Genomic DNA, 18,549 nt, shown 5'->3' with positions numbered 1-18,549 from the left:
ATTATGAGCATAAAATAACAGAAGTCGCAGTTAAGCGTGAAGCAAAGTACGTTTCCGCTAGTTAACCCAATCAGGCAGCGCCCATTAAAACCACTCCCTCGTCCTTCTCCTCGCAATGTACGCCACTTCCCCAGCAGATAGCGCGCGAAGGGAGTGCATCCCGTGCGGGCACGCAGGAAACACGCGATCAGTGGCGAAGAAAGCAGCGTACATCCAAGGTGCGTTCACCACAAAGAATTCGGCTTGCTGCCCGTTCGTTCGGCGCGCAAGCTATGCTGGTGTTCGTGGCATCGGGTTTATTGAGAACCATGTGCCAGCGAACTACGACTGCAATTTGACTCCTATGCGTTTCGGCGGTATGAATACTCCCAGGGATCTATGAAAGTAGAGAACGACCTTCTGTATATGTGGGATAAACCCATTACGCTATCGCGTGTTACCCTCAAGGCAGGACTTGAGTGTCCCCTCCAATTTTTTAGCCTTAATATGGGTACCAGGTTACTAGAGCATCCCAGGTGACGAGAGCGCACACGCCTCAGCCCGAGCATTTCACCCCTGGGCACCCAGTATGGATGTCGTGAGACGTCCTACTCCCCTACTAACATACACCGATAGACTTTACCGGTTAAGGTTATCCAGTCGGGTCTACCCTCCGCCGGCTCAGACACTAGGCAAAGGGTAGGAACTTCACCTCCGAAAGCTACAGACCAACGCTTACAACCCACAAAGGCTACACGCAATACATCACCAGTCATTTCACTCACAATGTAGTTTCTTCGGGGAGAAGGCGGACCTTTATCATATTGTATGAGCCTGCCAACGAAATAAGGCGGTCACTATTAATAACCAGCCAACGGAGGAGGAGTGGACGGAGGCTCTGACGTACTCGGACGAAACGAACCAAAAAGAACTCATGGAAAGTGTCCGGACAGCAGCCTACGCCTTTGGGGTTCCGTAGTGAGAACTCCAACTGCCGTGACAACCTCTGAAACAATTTCATTAAATCATGTTCACCGCCACTAACTAGACCACCACTACACGAAGCTATTTTTTTATAATTTTTATTTGTATACAATTTTTACGTCCCATCATTTTTTTCTGTTACGACAGCTTTATTAAGAGTATGATGTACGATTTTTATGCTGCAATTTTCCTTTTTGTTTATTCTTTAGATTTTTCTTTGCAAATTGTTTTCCAATATTTTCATTAAACTTTTTATACATACAATTCATTTATGATCAGTATAATGTAAACTTCTATGATGTTGGGTATTGCTACACTCCTGGGGTTTTTTGGTGACGACGATGACGGCACGAAAACTTCCTTCGACGGTAGCGGACACAGCTTCGCTGTTAAAGAAGCCTGGCTTCCTGGACATATGGAGATGGCATCTTGGAGCTCTCAGCGATGTTGCCACGGCTCCTTGTCACCAGGTGGATCCGTTGCTAAATGTCGTTGTCGTTTAAGAAGACGCGGTTGTTGTGACGCGCGTGTTGACTTTCAAACCTCTCCGATTTCTTTTGAATCTGTACTCTGCATGTGCCACCAATTCTGCTATAGGTTGATCCAGTAGACAGGACCGTACACTTTAATTTCAATTCTTCAAGCGCGACAACAACTCGCGGCATTTGCATTCCAACTCTCGCTATGAACCGACCGAGTTGACGGGAGTTTGCTAGTAGTTGAAGTTGAAGTGGTTTTTTAAAATAATAATAAAAATGAACGATAAGGTTTCTGCTGGCCCCGGCATCTGCCGTCGATACTGAAGCACCTGAGCTGAGGCAGCGGAAATAAAGATAGCCGGCAGGATGGAGGAATGAAATTAAGGAGGTGAGAGGAGAGAAAGAGAGGACAGGAGAAGTAATCTACTCAAAATATTTACACAATAAGAAATGTGTACAGGCTGCGCGTGTAATTAGTTCATGATGTCGTTGGGACGATTTCGCTTAACCAAGCTTCGCTGTGCTTAGTGTGTGAGTAATTCTGGCCGCACTGGGGCGATTTCAGGGGTCGGTCTGTATCAAGCCAGGCCAAGTGACCCCGAGAAAGGATACCAGCACCACCAACAATAGAGAACTGAAGAGTCTGAGAGGCGCTGCAGAAACAGATGAAGAACGCCAGCAGTGGCCAGCTCAATCTCGCTTGAGTAGGCGGTGGCCCCAAAATAGATGAGGAAGTTATGCGCCTTTTCCTTTCCTAAAACCAGCACAAGGTTTGGACTGTTGACTTCGAGGAAAGGAAGGGAGTATGTCTGGATTCCTGGGTAAGTGGAATCCTGTCATGATTTGAAGTACGCTGCGGTGACATAGCACAGCACACGGGCGCCTTAGCGTTTTTCCTCCATAAAAACGCAGCCGCCGCGGTTTATGGAGGAAAAACGCTAAGGCGCCCGTGTGCTGTGCGATGTCACTGCTCGTTAAAGATCCCCAGGCGGTCGAAGTTACTGCCGAGCCCTCCACTACGGCACCTCTTTGTTCCTTTCTTCTTTCACTTCCTCCTTTATCCCTTCCCTTACGGCGCGGTTCAGGTGTCCAACGATATATGACACAGATATTGCGCCATTTCCTTTCCCCAAAAACCAACTATAATTATTATTGCAGCATTGTCCACCTGCAGAAAACAACTCTCTCGCATAATATTTCTTGTTTAGCAATGCTAAACCACAACCAGATTTTTGCCTTCCGCTTCCATCGAAACCCTATCGCCGTGGTCGGATTCGAACCATTGACCTCCGGCTCAGTATTTCACAAGGAATTTGAGGCACGCAGTGGGATGACCGGGTTAAGTGTTCTTGAAGCGGGCGTCGTGGCTTCGGTGGACGCGGTTTTGCGATGCGCGAATTTTTTGCCAATCTCTTCTCATATCTCTTGCAGTTCTCCTCTGCCGCACATGGCAGCGATTGTGATCCAGCTGGAGACACTGGGCAAGACGGCCAATTTTCTTTCAATTCTTCCTGCAGTCACAGCAACAAGACGCACGCATGCCTCTAGGTGCCCGCACGGCCACCTCGCCCTGAGGCCCATATAACACTGGGGAACCAGCCGGTGGCGATTATCTGCACGGTCGTGCCGTGCGTGTGCATTAGAGTCTAAATTTTGGGCCCGGTTTCAGAAATTTGAAAAAAAAATTCTTATTTTTGTTTTTCTGAAACACGCTTAATATTTAATTCCTGTAAGTAGTGGTTCCCCAGGCTTGGCTACATTAAGATATTCCTAAAAATATAACGTGTAATATAACATTTACTCTGACCAAAAGATTTAAAGGGGAACCCAAGGACTTTACTCACTTCTCTGCACAACTTATCCACGTATCTGCTCTATGGCAGATCATTGTGAAATCACAAACCTTTTAGGTGTAGGATTTCAAAATGATCTGAGTTGACACTCTGATGTTTATAACATCAGAGTGTCAACTTTTTCTGTTACAATGTTATTAAATATTATGATTGCTTTCTGTTAACAGTCCTATATACTGGGCAAAAATAACATGTTAAGCGCAACGGGGGCAGCGGACAGCGCTTAGGCGGCGTAGAAACCACGGCTGCGAAGCAGTCTATGGTCTATCAGTGTCAGCAGTCTCTCGCCCTGAGTAAGGGCAGTGCGGCTAGTCTAATGCTAGTCTTCGTCTTCACATTAGTTTTGCTTAGATTTTACTGTAGTTTGTTGGTATTCAGCCACAGTGATAATAAGCCATACACTTATTAACCATGAATTCTAGTTTCATAAGACATGTGGAAGCAAAAAACACATTCGCCTCACGGACGCACATAATCAAGCGAGAGGAGCTAGGCACACTTGATACATCATTTATATCAAGTTTAAATATTACTTGTTCAACTATACAACCTTACAAGGCACCACTCCTTACGTTTAGCCCTAGTCATACACCAATGTTAAACCGAACACATCGGTACCTCTTTGTACGACAATCACGCATAAAAGCTAGTGCTACTCCTCGTATACCATGGTTATTAATTTTAGCCGAGAGCAGCTCATGATAAACTCAATCAGAAGCTTAACGAATGTTAAGGAAGAGCCCTATTGTGAAGTATCTGTGTTTTATATTATTCAGTATTACATTTTTACATTTATAGTGCCTCCTCAGATGACTTATTCTTGAGAAGCCGATAATCTGCAGCAGATATAAGGTGATATTTTAAATAAAAACATGTCAGTCATGTTGTAATAACCGTTTAAAAAATTTTGGACAATACCGCATGCACGGAAATAATCTTTTAATTATTTATCGTATTGCCGCCAATATTTGCAGTGTTTGTTCGTTTTTCAAATCTGCCGCGACACCACCTTATCGCTTTGTTTGCGACGCAAGACGCGACTAGATTTATCTCGATTGATCGCAGCCAGGCAAAGCTGATTCTGCGTTGTTCCGGAATGTTCTAGTAACTTTGCGCCCTTTATCTCGAATGTTCGCTATCAGCTTTAAATTGAGCACGGCCGACAGCGGCGGGCATTCTGTTCGACGACCGCCGAGCACGCTTGTCGCTTCGCCACCGCCGAGTGATTCAGTCCATTTTGGGTGCAAGTCAGCCCAATAAACAGTTTTTAGAAGACCCCTTTCGTCCGTCTTCATTGCTGCTTCGACTGCCGTCACCACTACGTGACATCTGGTGGAGGTGCTGGGTAACTTCCATGTTCCGGACGCCCCCTTCAAGCCGCGAACCCAGCCCTAAGCGCTTCACACCCGAGGACGAACCAGCAGCTCAGCGAGCCAGCCGACGTCTCCAGGGAGAGGAGCCTGAGTTCGGGAAACTGCCGGACCGCACCAGACAGCGAAAAGACGCAGCTACCAGCACTGCAACCTCGCCAAAGATGTCGACACCGATCATACTGCAGCAGCCGAGGGTGCCGCCAACTTTCAATGGATCTCTAGGCGAAGACCCTGAAGAATGGTTGGACCAATTTGAGCGCGTGGCGTCATTCAACAAGTGGGATGATGCGGCAAAGATTGGACACCTTTTTTTATCATTGGATGGCTCCGCACGCACGTGGTACGAAAACTACGAGTCGTCCCTTACGACATGGGAGCTATTCAAGAGAGAACTATTGAAGGTATTCACCAGTGTCGTGAGGAAAGAAAGAGCCGAACGACTCCTCGAGTCCAGGATCCAGCTTCCGAATGAGCCCATCCGCAGTTACGTCGAGGAGATGAAGCGCCTATTTCGCCGCGCCGATCCCGGGAAGACCGAGGAAAAGAAAGTTCAGTTTTTAATGCGCGGCGTAAAAGAACAACTCTTTGCAAGCCTCGTCCGCCAGCCGCCAAAAACAGTCGAGGAGTTTATGCAAGAAGCCTGCACGATTGAGAGTACCCTCGACGTTCGAGCTCGGCAGTACAATCGCCCTTCCTCTGACTGTGCAATCCGTTCGGACACGCCGGCCACCACCAGCGACAGCTTGCGGGAAGTTATCCGCGAAATCGTCCGAGAGGAGCTACGCCGATTACTGCCATCTTCCCCACAGCCACAAGCAGCGACTCTGATGGATGTGGTACGGGAAGAAGTGCAACAGGCACTTGGCATCCCGACGGCCACAGAACCCCAGGCCATGACCTACATCGCTGCAGTAAGTACTGCTCAGCCCCAGCGACAACCCCCACGTCCTCCCCGAGATGAGCCAATCGTTCCACAACGCCGCCTCCCAGCCCCCGCCCGCCCAGCCTATGACCGACGTTCAAGCCCCAGGAAATGCGACGCCTGGAGGACCTCCGACAACCGGCCGTTGTGTTTCCATTGCGATGAGGCCGGCCATATTCTTCGTCACTGCCCGTACCGACGTATCGGTCTTCGAGGATTTGCCGTTAACGCCCCACGACCACGCTTCGGACAACGTCCGCACGAAATCGACGAGTACCTGCGTCGAGAAGCGTACACGCCGAACCGCTTTTCGCGCTCACCATCGCCGTATACCTCGCGCTTTGCGTCGTCACGCCGCAGCTACGCAGCCGCTGTACGAGGAAGGTCGCCCAGCCCCCGTAGGGGAAAATAAATGCAGCGACCTCTGGAGGTGAGGTTGCTCACGAGCTAAACGCCGAAGATCCTCCACCGACCACGCCCCATGAAGACGCTCCACCCGCGACGCCGCATGAAGAACCGACACTCGCTGCACCGACGCCGCACACAATGAGAACCTCGATCACGACGCAATCGACGCCGCCACCCAGAGGAGCTTCGACCACACGCCCAACCCGCGACTCGCATACGCGACGAAGCCGTGACCCGACGCCGAGAGCGACATGCAATGCAAGAGCCAGGAGCTCCGACCTAGAAGTGACTATTGACGGCCGGAAAGTTACCGCTCTAGTCGACACAGGAGCCGATTACTCGGTGATGAATGGAACATTCGCTGCGCAGCTCAGAAAAGTCACAACGGCTTGTGACGGCCCACAAATTCGCACCGCTGGGGGCCACCTCATTACGCCATCAGGACGATGCACAGCGCGAGTGACTGTCAAAGGACATACCTATCCTGCGACCTTTGTTGTGCTACCGCAATGCTCCCGCGAAGTGATCTTGGGTATGGATTTCCTTAATGAGCATCAGGCGATCATCGACCTGCGATCCAAGCTGATCATGCTTTCGACGGACAAAGCCATCGCTTCGATGAAAACTCGGGAAAATCACGTTGGAATAAGTGTCCTGGAGGAAGAAGTGAGCGTCCCACCCTGTTCAAGCGTTATCATGACCGTAGGCGCCACGAAAGCCATAAACACTGCAGCCATCATCGAGGGGAACATGCAGTTGCTACTAGACCGAGGAATCAGCATCGCAAGAGGCATCGCACATTTCCGCAATGGCCAGGCCGAAGTACTGCTGACTAACTTCTGCGAAGAATACCGGCATATTAACAGAGGAACGACGATTGCTTTCTACGACGAAATATCAGACGTACGAGATACCTTCGCCCTCTCCGTCCCCTCCGCAGAAGATCCGCCTGACCAAGAGAACTCGCCCACTTTCGACATCAACCCAGCCCTGCACCGGAACAGACAAGACCAGATCCGCAATCTGCTTCAAAACTACAGTGAGTGCTTTTCGACATCGCCGAAGGTGCGACAGACGCCAATTGCCAAGCATCGCATTATAACGGATCAACACGTCCGACCTCTCCGTCAAAGCCCCTACCGTGTGTCTCCGTGAGAACGTCAAGCCATCCGGGACCAAGTCGAAGAAATGCTTCGCGACGACGTCATCCAGCCTTCAAACAGCAAATGGGCGGCACCGGTTTTTCTAGTGAGAAAGAAAGACGGCGCACTTCGATTCTGCGCGGATTACCGCCGCTTGAACAACATAACAAAGAAGGACGTCTACCCCCTCCCCAGCATCGAAGACACACTGGACCGCCTCTGCAACGCCAAATATTTCTCATCGATGGACCTCAAGAGCGGCTACTGGCAAATTGAGGTCGACGAAAGAGATCGCGAGAAGACAGCATTCATAACTCCGGATGAGCTGTTTGAGTTCAAGGTGATGCCATTTGGTCTCTGTTCCGCACCAGCGACGTTTCAGCGAGTAATGAATACAGTGCTGGCAGGCCTGAAGTGGCAGATTTGTCTGGTATATTTAGATGACGTCGTTGTCTTCGCCTCGAACTTTGAAGAGCATCTCAAAAGACTTCGAACAGTACTAGACGCAATCAAGTCGTCTGGCCTAACCTTGAAAGCAGAGAAATGCCACTTTGCCTACGAAGAGCTGCTGTTTCTAGGCCACATCGTTAGCAAGGAAGGAGTACGCCCAGACCCGCAGAAAACAGCTGCTATTGAACAGTTTCAACCGCCGGCCGATAAGAAAGCAGTGCGCAGATTTCTCGGACTATGCGCATATTACCGACGATTTGTGAAAAACTTTTCGCGCATCGCCGAGCCCCTGACCCAACTGACGAAGGCAGACGTGCCGTTTAAATGGGAAGCGCCGCAAGCAGAAGCCTTCAAGGAACTTCAGCGTCGTTTACAGTCCCCACCGATCCTTGCGCATTTTGATGAAAACGCCGATACTGAAGTTCATACCGACGCAAGCAGCGTGGGAATAGGCGCCGTTCTCGTTCAAAAATGTGACGGGCCGGAGAAGGTCATCGCATACGCTAGCCGTTCCCTTTCCAAGGCCGAGGCTAACTATTCGACCTCTGAGAAGGAGTGCCTTGCCATCATCTGGGCTACGTCGAAATTCCGCCCCTACCTCTACGGACGGCCGTTCAAGGTGGTCAGCGACCACCACGCGAACTGCTGGCTTGCCAATTTGAAGGATCCCTCTGGCCGACTCGCTCGATGGAGTCTGCGTCTCCAGGAGTTTGACGTCACCGTCGTTTACAAGTCCGGACGCAAGCACACTGACGCCGATTGCCTCTCACGAGCCCCTGTAGATGCACCGCCGCTGGACGACGATGAGGACGCCTTCCTGGGACCCATCAGCGCAAGCTCTTTTACTCAGCAGCAACGCTCGAACCCCAACCTAAAAGGCCTCATCGAGTACCTGGAAGGCAAGGTTTCTTCACCCCCCGCTTCATTCAAGCGAGGACTGTCTTCTTTCTGTGTGCAGAATGAGGTCCTTGTGAAGAACTTTACAGCGAACAAAACAGCCTACCTCCTTGTTGTACCTACTTGTCTCCGCGAAGAAGTTCTACAGGCTTCACACGACGAGCCGACAGCTGGACATCTCGGGTTTACTCGCACCCTCCGCCGCATTCAAGACAAGTATTACTGGCACCGACTGTCTGCCGATGTCGCACACTATGTGAAAACATGCCGAGATTGTCAGCGACGAAAGACTCCTCCCACACGACCAGCAGGATTTCTGAACCCCATTGAACCTCCCTCAAGACCCTTTCAGCAGATTGGCATGGACTTGCTTGGCCCTTTTCCAACGTCAACATCTGGAAATAAGTGGATCATCATAGCGACCGACTACCTGACCCGCTACGCCGAGGCGAAAGCCCTACCGAACGGAACAGCAGCAGAAGTGGCCAAATGTTTCGTGGAGTGCATTCTTCTTCGACACGGCGCCCCCGATGTGCTCATCACGGACAGAGGAACAGCATTTACGGCGGAACTCACGCAAGTCATCCTGCGCTACAGCCAAACCAGCCACCGGAGGACAACTGCATACCATCCGCAGACCAACGGACTGACCGAGCGCCTGAACAAAACCATCGCCGATATCCTCGCTATGTATGTCGATGCCGAACATAAAACCTGGGATGTCATCCTGCCTTACGTCGTCTTCGCCTACAACACCGCAGTGCAGGAGACCACCCAGATGACGCCTTTTAGGCTCGTCCATGGCAGGGATGCCACGACCACGCTAGACGCCATGCTGCCCAACGTTACAGAAGAAGAGAACGTCAACGTTGCCGCCTACCTTCAACGCGCAGAAGAAGCTCGAAGGCTTGCCCGATTACGGATCAAAGATCAGCAGCGGTCCGACGCCAGACGCTACAACCTACGAAGACGCAACGCGGAATACAAGCCAGGAAACCAAGTCTGGGTGTGGACGCCCATTCGCCGCCGTGGATTGAGTGAAAAGCTTTTGCGCCGCTATTTCGGCCCGTACAAGGTTCTTCGTCGGCTGGGTGAACTGGATTATGAAGTCATCCCTGACGCAATGACTGCATCCCAGCGACGCCGCGTACGACCAGAAGTTGTCCATGTAGTCCGTCTGAAGCCGTATTATGCGCGCTAAAGGCAGCTGCATTTCCATGCTCTATTTTCGCAAGATCCGTTTTTTTCCTTACTAGTCGCATTATTTGTTTTAATGCATCGGGTCGATGCTTCTTTGAGAGGGGAGTAATGCCGCCAATATTTGCAGTGTTTGTTCGTTTTTCAAATCTGCCGCGACACCACCTCATCGCTTTGTTTGCGACGCAAGACGCGACTAGATTTATCTCGATTGATCGCAGCCCGGCAAAGCTGATTCTACGTTGTTCCGGAATGTTCTAGTAACTTTGCGCCCTTTATCTCGAATGTTCGCTATCAGCTTTAAATTGAGCACAGCCGACAGCGGCGGGCATTCTGTTCGACGACCGCCGAGCACGCTTGTCGCTTCGCCGCCGCCGAGTGATTCAGTCCATTTTGGGTGCAAGTCAGCCCAATAAACCGTTCTTTTAGAAGACCCATTTCTTCCGTCTTCATCGCTGCTTCGAGAGAGTGATTATAATACTGTCACCACTACGTGACAGTATTATAATCACTCTCTCTATTATCAGGGTACACACCGGCTACCTAAGCTTGTCCGAAAATATACCTGTCAATAAAATACTGTTAAGAGTTTGGGTTACCGGTGTTCATAGTCTGTCAGAAACATGTTTCAAGTGACGTGACGTAGTTTCATTAAAAGCACCAGCAGTGTCACATTTTAGATTTTTAACATCCTTTGTTTATTGGACTCTGTGGACGGAGGTGCCAAAACTATTGATTTCACTTTCCTAGGTGTTTACTGTTAAATTGCTATAGTCGCATGTGAAAATTTTATACAGCAAGTTGACAGATGTGAAGCATTGTCAAAGAAACACTTGAAGTTTCTTCTCTTTGGCAATTCCTCACTCAGTCTCATTACAACAGAGCCACCAAGACCGAGATGCACATAGCTGTGGTCAATACCAGTTCTTTTGCCCAGGTATATTTCGAAGTCATGGGCGATTTCATCCGGACTACATCGAACAAAAACTTTAACACACTAAGGGTTTGGCTTCGACTTAATTACTTGTTTTGCGGGCACTTTTCCAGCGAAAGGTATCATCTGTTCTTCGATGCTTAACTGTTCCGTTAAGTCAACCTCCAGTCATCGCTCTCTCACGACATCAATCAGTGGTCGCACTTTCCAGAATTTATCGGTGCTGTTGAGGGCTCGAGAGCTCGCATCGGTAATGTGAACAGCAGTCCGAACCTTACAAAATCTGTTTACATTTATTGCATCTGCAACCACGGCAATCACGGTCCGCTGCTGCCAGTACATTCGAATTCTAGGAAATTTTAGCACGGCCATGTACATCACAACGCCAAAAAAACATTCATTTACTCTGGTGTAGCGCCCAGCTCTGCTGCGGTTGTTCTTAAGTAATACAGCTCTGAGCACTCTGCAAGTCTTTCAAATGTGCTATCAGGGAGGTATTTAACAAAATACTGAAGAGGTTCAGCCGGCATCTCGTTTTTCCTGGGGGCTGGGATACATGAAATGTTACCTGGATCGAAGGTTTCCTTCACCCAGTTTACATGTTTTGTGCGCTTTGTTGGGTGCTTCACCACGGCATCGTTATCTTCATGAGAATCGCTGCTCTCCGCGGTCACTGACATGGAAGCAATGCTTGGGCCTCCAAGGTTAATGTCCTACAATAAAAAATAAAACGAGAGCGTCTAAGGCTCCGATTTCCTAAGCATCATGAAATACCTTTTTGAAATATACATACCACATCCACCACATCGTCGGTCACTTGGGCCTCGTCGTCAGATAGGTCACCGTCGGACAGGTTTCCGTCAGCAATAGCCAAAAAAATTTGCTGTGCTGCAGAAATGCTGGCCTTGCGGCGAGTCTTGCGATGCCTCTCGATAGCTGAGAAGAGACGAATGCAAGGAAAAATGAACAAAACACGAATAGCACAAGAAAACTAACTTCCCGCGGTAATGCGCAGTATCTGTCTAATATATCGTTGGACACCTGAACCGCGCCGTAAAGGAAGGGTTGAAGGAGGGAGTGAAAGAAAGAGAGAAATAAGTGCCGCAGTGGAGGGCTCCAGCATAATTTCGACCACCTTGGGATCTTTAACGTGCCCTGACATCGCACAGCACACGGGCGCCTTAGCGTTTAGCCTCCATAAAAACGCAGCCGCCGCGGTGGGGTTCGAACCCGGGAACTCCGGATCAGTAGTCGAGCGCCCTAACCACTGAGCCACCGCGGCGGGTAATTTGCAGCATGAAGGGTTTTCGTTTTCATGACAAAAACGACGAAGAAACTCGAGTCTTTATATGGAGACACTGTGACTGAAAGGGCTATTAACAGGGCACACACCGGCTACCTAAGCTCGTAGGAGAATATACCTATCAATAAAATACAGTTAAGAGTGTGGGTTAACGGAGCTCATAGTCCGTCAGAAACATGTTTCAAGTGACGCGACGTAGTTTCATTAAAAGCACAAGCAGTGCCATTTTTCAGATTTTTAACATGCTTTCTTTAAGGGACTCAGTGCCCGGAGGTGCCAAAATTATTGCTTTCGGTTTGCTAGGATTTTACAGTTAAATTGCTATATTGGCATGTGAAAATTTTATGCAGCGTGAGATCCTGGTCCTCTAAAATGGCAGTTTAGTGCTGCTGCCGTAGGAGATTAAGTCGTGTCCAAAAGGGTTGAGAGTAATTTGATTTCAAGCTTATGGGTTAGTTTTTGAGTGAGGGGATTAGCTTGTCGCCACATTTTTCTCGGGTCGCTGCCAATACGCGAAAATAACTCCTGACAGTATTCTAATTTTTCTCTCTTGAGTTCAGCGTTATACTGATTCTCAAAAATTTCTTGAATTCAATCAGCTATCGTGGCTCACTTGTATTGAAAAAATATTTAAACATTTTGTTCTTTTTAAGTATTTTTTGAAGGACCTTTGTCTACCAGGGTTTCTTATCTCGTTTTCTTTTTCTGACTCTTTCCTGAAAAGAGCTTTGTTAACGGCTCTTTAAATTATTAGCAAATAAATTGTAGGGTTTCATCAAATCCCTACTTTATGTCTGTGAAATTCAATCTATGAAATAGTAACATCATCGTGCCATTTATCTCGTGAAGAAGCAGACGCGGCAATATAACTACTATTCTTCCTAACAGCGGGAACAAAATTAAATACCGGAAGATGGTCACTAATGTCTGCCTTCAGAAGGCCAGCAAATGAATTTAGAGCATCAGCTTTTGTCACGCATACACTTGACAACGTCGCACTAAGACTTGTAATAGATGTAGCATTCGTCTCAAGATTAGTACTTGCGTAAGGTACCTTGCATGTGCATCGTTGCAAGGGCATTAATATTCATGTAACTTATTATCACGAACTTGTGTTCATGAGTTCATAAAAAATATCGCATGTTATCAATGACAAAAAAACTATTCCTGTGTACAGATGCTGGTCTGTAAAGACCAAATATTGTGCATGATTGAAAAAAAAGGATAAGGCACTCAACGTTATCATTTACGAAGGGTTATTCCGGCCAAACATAATAATAATAATAATAATAATAATAATAATAATATAAAATAAATTGTTTTGGGGAAAGGAAATGGCGCAGTATCTGTCTTATATATATATATCGTTGGACACCTGAACCGTGCCGTAAGGGAAGGGATAAAGGAGGGATTGAAAGAAGAAAGGAAGGAAGAGGTGCGGTAGTGGAGGGCTCCGGAATAATTTCGACCACCTAGGGATCTTTAACATGCAGAGACATCACGCAGCACACGGGCGCCTCAGCGTTCTGCCTCCATAAAAACGCAGCCACCGTGGTTGGTTTCGAAACCGGGATTTCCGGATCAGTAGCCGAGCGCCAAACCACTCAGCCTCTACGGCTGGTTGAACTAACATTATCGGCAAGTTCCTTTTAACATGCACGCTTACGCCTCTACTAATCACCGGCCAGTGGAGTGCAACCATTAATACCCGTCAAAGTGGGGCAGATTATAAATTTCATAATTCCTGTGAACCTTCTTTCGGCAAAAGTAGTGCATCAAAACTAAATTGGTATTTTAAAAGAACTCATTAATTTATGTTCTTTGTTGTGAATGCTGCTGGGATTCAAATAAAAAAAGGAAAAGTACTTTCTCAACTTGCGGCTGGAAAATGTTTCCTTAACAGAAATGAATCATAGCTAGTGGCTGTTCTAGTGCAGGGAGCGAGTATTCTAGGTTTCAAGATGGATCATTAAATTAGGTGGAAACAACCGCGATTAGTTTCTATTTTAGTGGATGTCATCCATGCTGGCTATGCAGAGGACTGGGGAGGTTTCATTTCTTCTAACAAACACTTTTTCTCCACCTTCGCAATACAAATTCCAAACTAATTTTTTTCTTTTCTTTGATAGCTTCTTCATGAACACACTTGTTTTGCAAAGTAAAATGTTAAATAACGAATACTGGGCAATACCACAGTAAGGCGTAGCCGACCAGCACTACAATTGTATTTAAAATGCTTCCAGAAGGAACCTAGCTATACACTGGAGTATGCGCAATAATTGCGTTCCATTGTTAAATCAAAGGCATGCCATCGGACGAAGCCCACATCAACTGGACTGCCAAATTATACAGCAGTGAATAGCATCTCAGGAAGTATTTGTTAGTTCACCTTCTCACTTCCTCAACCTCCACAAAGGTTGAAAGCGTTGCTATTGAGGCGGCTTTACGGAAGTTAAGGTCTTGTCCGGCACAACCTGTTGTCATCCTAACTGATTCAAAATCTGCCCTTAAGAGGTTAGAGCGCGAATTCCCTACTGATGGCTTGTCTATAAGTTCTCTGCGCTTGGTGCAGAATCTGCACAAGGTCTTTACACCAGATTTCCAATGGGTGGCCTCTCACATAGGAGTCGCCGGTAATGAGGTGGCAAACAATCTCGCCCATAAAGCTCTCTCAAGGAGTCCATCAAAAAAGTATCTCAAGATGGGAAAAGTCTCTACAGGAAAACGGTGTTCGATACCGTTTCAGTACCCTTTGGAGTGCGCCCCAGAAGTCATATGTGACGAAGAGACTTAGAAGATTCCAGGCGACTCTACTACATGGAATTCGCACAACATCTGCTCGCACTCCTGCATGGATGCATAAGACGGGCATAGCATCGTGTCCGCTCTGTTCTTTATGTGGTGTGTGCGGTGATATCGAACATTATATTATGTACTGCCCAGAGTACAACGCGGAAAGGTATGTGATGTTCGCTTCCTTCAAGAAGACAGGAACCCGTCACAGTACAGTTCATGAATTGTGTACCCGAGTGGAAAGCAGACATGCAGAAGGGAGGCTGCACGCCTTCTTTTAACATTTCTGCAGGACACTGATCTTGTTTCTAAATGGTGACAGTAGGAACGGACTATGGCCTACTGTGATTAAACGTGTGCGTAGATGGTGTCTTCCGGAGTGGACTACGTTATACTGTGAGTGAATATGTGTATGGATTGTGGCACTGCAATGGTCTATGTTTTACTGTGACTTAATATGTGCATAGATGGTGACTTCTGGAGTGGACTGTGATGTGAACTGTGTGCATAGATGGTGACTCCGGGAGAAAATGTGTTCTATTATAAGAGACTGTGCGCATAGCGAAGTAGATGCGACAGGCTTTAGGACATTATTAATATACAAGGGACGCTACAATGGAGGAATTGCCGGCAGATAAAGCAAGGCTAACCCCACCTGCAGCATTCAACACCTCAACTCATCTCAACTCTGTACAAAACTGTACACCATATATTACGTTAGTTGAGAGGTGTACAGGCAAGATACACTTAAGAATGACTGCGTTTAATTATCTTAGGTCATAGTGCATTACATTTCGTGGTTCATGACTCTAAATGTTTGTTACATCTGTTGTGACATGACACTGCATCACGCGAATTTGGCTCCTTAGAATGTGGTTGACAGTGGATTGTCTATGGGTATTCTCCTTATAGGACATTTAATGCGTTCGCTTTAAAAGAAAAGACCCAGCCTATCACTCCCTCCCGGAGGGCGTATGATCATTTTAGTTGAAAATTGAAAATTTGTTTTGGGGAAAGGATGTGACGCAGTAAATGTCTCATATATATAGGTGGAAACTCGAACTGCACCGTAATGAAAAGGATATAGGAGGGAGTGAAAGGAGAACGGAAGATCGAGGTGCCGTCGAGGAGATCAGATAATTTGGAATACCTGAGGATATTTAATGTGCACTGACATCGCACATCGGAAAGCCTTGAAATGAAATACTGGGCCACCAGCACGTGTAAAAGGACGGAGCACTACCAACATGACGTGAAGGCTTTGAAGCGGCACAGCCTACTTTGTAGTTAATTATACTCTATTGAATTTAACCTCCTCAAGCGACTTATGCTATGAGCGAGTGGAATGCTTGTGGATGGTGGTGGTGGTGTAAAGTTTATTACATACAGGGGTGTTTAGGACGCACAGGTCCTTGGGTCCCCGCACGGCCCCACTGCACTCAAACGTTCATGTCCCGGAGGCTCACGAGGCTGGCAGCCCGGCCTGTAGCGATTGCTTGCTTGGCCGGGTCCTCGGAGCGCAGTAGGGTCTCCCAAGCCTCCCAAGTGGTAAGGAGCTCCAGGCCCCGCGGGGGAGGATCCGCCGGGCAGAGGAAAAAGATATGATCGAGAGTGGCTTTGGGGTGGCGGCAGAGGGTATAGGATGGGTTTGTGTGGACTTGGCGATAGCGCGAGGGTATATAAGTGGAGGGTAAGGTGCGTGCTTGGAGCCGCCTCCAAAGTGTCTGATTATAAATGTCTAGGGAGGGATGGTGTGGGGGGTACAGCCGACGCTCGGCTTTGCAGGCCTGCGTCAGTTCACTGAAGGAATGCATGCGCTCCCGTGAGAACCCCAGATCGGAGGCCGCCGGTGCCCGGTTGAGAGACCCTCGGGCTAAAGCGTTGGCAGCATTGTTTCCGGGATTCCCGAAGTGGGCAGGCACCCTTATGAGCTCCATGTGGCGGGGCGCGTGTGCGGCGAGGGAGTTCAATATGCGAAATGCAGGGACGTGAACTCTCCCGCGGGCGAAATTTAGTATGGCAGTTTTAGAGTCTGAGAGTATATACCGGGCCTCCGTGCGCGTGATGGCTAGGGCAATAAGCGGCCTCTTCAGCCTCCTCCAAAGTGGCAGTGGGGGATATGTAAAGGGTAGCAATCGGTTGTAGGGAGGGGTTCGTGATGGCTAAAACCGCGTCTCCTTTCTCCTGTGAATGTCTTTTTTTAGCGCACAGCCTCCAGAAATGAATATGTACCAACTAGCCCGTCAGAAAGTCTTACTTGTACGGTACTGTAACGGAGATGATGTAATGATCGCTCCCTAATGTATGATGTGTTGTGTTCCACGTAATACCCGCAAGGTTGCGGCTCAGTGTCAAGTCCTGGCTGATGTCCGCGCTGACACTGTTGCCAATTTTCGTGGGATTGTTAAAGTTGTTGTGTATTGTGATGCGGAGCTGTTCTACCAAAGACCAGAGTCGCCTTCCTCGTCCCGTGGTGGTGCGGTAGCCCCAGTCAGTATGCTGATTGTTGAAGTCCAGTCTGATAACCAATGGATGCTTGCCTGCAATATGATGGAGATCGCGCAGTAGCGTTTCCAGTGAAGCGATCGGATGAGACGGTGTGTGATATATATTTGCAATAAAAATAGATGGTATGGAGTTTGCATCTGGTATGATTTCTGTGATCACGCAAGGCGTCTCGGAGGTGATCTGATGCGTTTGGTGTGTAATGGAGCGATGTATGAGTGTGGAAGCCCTGGGTGTATTCGTTGCGTCCGAGTGGGCGGATGTGTAGCTGCGAAGTGTTGCAGGGGCATGTGTGTACTGAAGGAGGAGGATCTGGTGTGTAGGAAGTGTGGGGAGGAGGATTTGGAGGGGCGCGTTTGCCCCGGAAGCAGCGGCAGTTACACTGCAGAATTAATAAGGAATTAGGTAGTCGCCCCGCAATACTGTAGATTGGGTGGTGTGAGGGTAGGTGGGTTGGGTAGGGAGTTCTGTGGGGTAGCTGGGCGGGATTGATGGGGGATTGTGTAGGTGCAGTGAGGGAAGGACCTGCTCTATTGTTTGGAGGCGGATGTCGTACCGTGCGAGGCTCATTTCAAGGGTATTCACCATGCGCGTAAATGCCGCTTCAATTTGTTTCTCGAAGTGTTGGGACAGGTGGTCGAAGAGGTGATTAAATTTTGCCTCAAGACGCGCGCTCATTTCGGCGAGTTCAGCGTTGATGCAGGCCTCTAGGAATTGAAGGTCAGTTTGGGTGACGTGTGGTTGCTCTGTTGTGCGTTATTTCTTGGGTAGGGGTGAAATGGGGGTTCGGGAGTCCGATTGTTCCATGTTTTCTTCGTGTGTTTGAAGTAGCAGCGTGGGTTGCGTGGGAGGAACTATTGGCGGAAGCGGTAGAGGGGTAGAGGTGGGGGTCTTGACGAGAGAGGTACGACGGCTCACCTCCTCTCGCAAGGCCTGTAGCTCCCGGTCACGGGGGTCCACCTGTGTTGGCGGGGGGGGGGGGGGGGGGAGGGTTGAGGGCTTGCTGGTAGCTTTGAGACTGTTGCCTGCTACTCTGTCTGCCCAGGAAAGTTGTGGAGGCTGTTGGTCCTGGCGGCGACGAGACGATGAGCGAGACTTGCTAGAGCGACGAACGCTGTTGCGGTCAGCGTCTCGCTCCGGTGTGCGTGAAATGTGCGGTTGCGGTGAGCGCCGTCCCCTCGCTTTGCAACCTTTAGTACCCGTCATGTGGGCACCTCCATAGAGTATGCAGGCTGGGGTGCATGTCGAGGTGTCCTCTCGGGGGGGGGGGGGGGGGGGGCGGGATACCACATCTTGAACAGTTGTGCGTACGCTGAAGGGTGCACACATC

The sequence above is a fragment of the Amblyomma americanum genome, chromosome 5, assembly GCF_052857255.1.
Source record: "Amblyomma americanum isolate KBUSLIRL-KWMA chromosome 5, ASM5285725v1, whole genome shotgun sequence".
Classification (NCBI taxonomy): domain Eukaryota; kingdom Metazoa; phylum Arthropoda; class Arachnida; order Ixodida; family Ixodidae; genus Amblyomma; species Amblyomma americanum.
Note: the sequence above shows the minus strand (reverse complement) of the source record.